The sequence below is a fragment of the Sciurus vulgaris genome (genome assembly GCF_902686455.1).
Source record: "Sciurus vulgaris genome assembly, chromosome: 3".
Classification (NCBI taxonomy): Eukaryota; Metazoa; Chordata; class Mammalia; order Rodentia; family Sciuridae; genus Sciurus; species Sciurus vulgaris.
In genome coordinates, this window is record NC_136463.1 from 139,781,156 (window position 1) to 139,784,898 (window position 3,743).

General features: G+C 37.7%; 1 pseudogene across 1 annotated transcript; it reads left to right on the plus strand.

The window, feature by feature from the left end:
* The first annotated feature begins 2,313 nt into the window (after positions 1 to 2,313).
* LOC306658170 (nucleophosmin-like) lies at positions 2,314 to 3,226 on the plus strand (annotated as a pseudogene). The gene has a single exon. The product of its transcript is annotated as a nucleophosmin-like (transcript).
* The last annotated feature ends 517 nt before the right edge of the window (positions 3,227 to 3,743 follow it).

Sequence of the window (3,743 nt, forward strand, 5' to 3'; positions counted from 1 at the left end):
CTGACAAAAGCTATTCCCCTGAAACTCAACTTATACAATGTAAAATTTTAGGAACTTTAAAATTAATGAAATGATCACAAATATTATAAATGTAATATAAGAAAAATAAGGAAATAAATTGCCTATTTCAAACTAAAAGAAGACTTCAACAAGGCTTACCATGTGTCAGAGAAAACAGACCCAGAGAATCTGCAAAAGACCTTTCCCAATGAAATGCTGGACTGTAAAGATAAAGAAAAAATCCTTCAGGAAAAGAGGCAAAAGAAATCAAGTCAACTATAACAGGGGCAGGGTTAGTTTTTATTGCATTTCTCCAGAACAACAGACAGTGCCAAAAGATAATGCTGCAGCATTTTATGAGATAATTTTTTTATCTATCTCAATATCATACAAGTACAAAACCTAGAGACAGAAAGTATTAAACATACAAGAACTCAGCAATATTGTTCCTATGCATTTTTCTTGAGGAAAACTGTATACACCAAATTCAACTAAATTAGAATTGAGGAAATTACTTGCTATTTTCCCTTTTTATTAATATTATTATAACTGTCCTAAAGGTGTTGTGGCTCAAAGCCTCATTGTGGCTTTGAGTTGCATTTACTTAATGATTAATGGTATCAAGCCTTTTTTGCTTGTGTATATTGGCCATTTGTATATCTTCATTGGAGAAACATCAGCTTTGACTTTTTTTTTTTTTTTAATGTCACAGTTCTGTGTATTCTGTGAAGGATTAGGATTAAGTAGTCGAACATGTCCATCAAGACAGAAGAAGAAAACAAAGGACACAGAAGATGGGCAGAGACACCAGAACCATCACATCCAAATCACCAAGTCCACCTTCCTGGGTTCCCAGCTGGCCAGGCACAAGGCACCAACGGTCTCACTGCCCTCTAGGAAGAGAGGTTCTCACTTAAGTATAAATCTGCAACCAAATGAAGGGTGTGTTCCCTAGTGTTTAAGTTGAGCAAAGGGAAGCCACCATTTAATGGGCACCTGGTGTATACCAGGCTCTTTACCATAATGTCATCCTAAGAGTTTCCAGTTCTGGATTGTATAGCAAGGATGGGCTTTTGGCTTCCTTTGGTCATCTTGCTGGTCACTTAAAATGACTCAGGCCTGCAAAAGAATGTGGACGCTGTCTCCCAGGGAGGAGGTAAGAAAGGTCCACAGCTGGGCCGTTGCTTCAGTGTTAGGCTCTGAAGACAGGGATAGGGATGGCGTTCCTGGCAGCCTACCCAGGGACCCTGCCTTGATCCCATCTGGCTGGATTCAGTCACTCACTCACATAAGAAATAGACAAGAGATGGAAAAGGGAAGTTATTGCAGTTTGATCAAGCAGTCTATGCTTCTCCCCACCAGCCTCACTAAAGCACTTACAATTTATAAAAACAACACAGCCTGTGTTAGATGCAACTAAGGGGACAACCTCCATTCCATTTTCTTTGGTGCCCGTCAGGGTGGGGAGCCACAGCCTGAGGAAGCCTGAGGAAGCTCTTCCCAATTTCAAATGGGAGGACCCCAAATTTAGTCTGTTTTAATGGGAAGAGAGAAAGGCCTATACATCTTACTTGGATGCTTAACAGGCTTCCGGGACAAAAGGAAATCTATCCCACTGAAGTGATGACCTAAGATTCTAGAAGCTTCTCTGGGGAGGTCCACGGCACTTTCTGGCCTTGCTAAGCTTTGGCTTTTTTTTAACTGAGTATTTTGTTAGTGTAGAGTTGAAAGCATTTTTATATTTTCTGAATACTAGACTTCTATCAGACAGACTTTGCAAACATTTCCCCCATTCTGTGAGTGATATTTAATTTTTTTTCTTGGTACTGGGAATTGAACCCAGGGATGCTTCACCACTCAGCTACACCCTCAGTCCTTTTTACATTTTATTTGAGACACGGTCTCGTAAGTTGCTTAGGGACTAAGTTACTGAGGTTGCCTGCAAACTTGCAATCTTCCTGCCTCAGCCTCCTAAGTTACTGGGATTAGAAGCATGCACCATCATGCTCAGATGTATTTTATGCTTTCTTGATACTGTCCTAGGATGCAAAATAGTTTTAATTTTGATGAAGTTTAATTTATATATTTCTAACTAGTACACTATTTAGAAAATGGAAAATAATAATAGTTATACTCTATAGAAAGTAAACAAAGGTATTTAAGTGACCAAAACTAATTGAAATTATCCATAGCAAGGCCTAAAACTGAAATATTCTCATTTGAGTTGTGTTTAAAGGTGATTACAGCTGGCATGATCTTGTCTTTTGCTCATCTCTTCTCTAGGGCAGCAGTCTATTTTTTTGTCCACCTTCTCTCCCACCTAAGTGCGTGCTACCACCTCATGGAAGAGTAAATGGATATGGATATGAGCCCCCTGAGACCCCAAAACTATCTTTTCAGGTGTGAGCTAAAGACTGACAAAGATTATCACTTAAAAGTGTATAATGATAAAAACGAGCACTAGTTATTGTTAAGAACCATCATTTTAGGGGCTGGTGCAAAGGATGAACTGCACATTGTTGAGGCAGAGGCAATGAATTATGAAAGCAGTCCAATTAAAGAAAAACTAGTAACATTGAAAATGTCTGTACAGCCCATGGCTTTCCTTGGAGGCTTATAATTTCCATAGGTGGAAATTATACCACCTATGGTCTTAAGGTTGAGATTTGTGGTTCAGGGTCCATGCACATTAGTGGACAGCACTTAGCAGCTGTGGAGGAAGATGCAGTCAGAAGATGAAAAGGAGGAGAATGTAAATCTCTTAAGTGTATCTGGAAAGATACCTGCCCCTGGAAATGGTAGCAAGATTCTCCAGAAAAAAATAAAACGTGATGCTGATGAAGGTGATGATGATGCTGAAGAAGACGATGATGATGATTCTGATGATGAGGGAAATGAAGAAAAAGCTTCAGTGAAGAAATCTGTATGAGATACTCCCCCCAAAAATGCACAAAAATCAAACCAGAATGGAAAAGGCTCAAAACCATCAACACCAACACCTGAAGGTCAAGAATCCTTCAAAAAACAGGGAAAAACTCCCAAAAGACCAAAAGGACCTAGTTCTGTAGAAGGCATTAAAGCAAAAATGCAAGTAAGTAGAGAAAAAGGTGATTCTCTTCCTATGGTGAAAGCCAACTTCATCAATTATGTGAAGAATTGCTTCCAGATGACTGACCAGGAAGATTTTCAAGATCTCTGGCAATGGAGGAAGTCTTCGATAAAATAGTTGAAACACTTTGTTAAATATTTCCATCTTATTTCATTTCTATAACAGTTGATATCTGACTGTCCTTTTTATAATGCAAAGTGAGAACTTTCCCTACCAATCTGATAAATGTTGTCCAAGTTCCATTGCCAAGAATGTTGTCCAAAATGTCTGTTTAGTTTTTAAAGATGGAACTCCACCTTTTGCTTAGTTTTTAAGTATGTATGGAATGTTATGATAGGACATAATAGTAGTGGTGGTCAGACATGGAAACAGTGAGGAGACAAAAATATACATGTGCAATTAAACTCAGTATTTTAATAAAGTAATAAATAAATGTAATTACATTACACATTCTTTAAATATCAGATAATATAAATTGACACGACTGCTACTGTGCTTTATTTCTTTATTTGGATTAATAATCACTTGTATAATGAAAACATTTCCATTACTTGAGAAATTCCATTCAATTAAAAATCATATTTTGTAAAGAAAATTAGCTTATGTTATTTTAAGCTATATGCTTAGCTCCAAG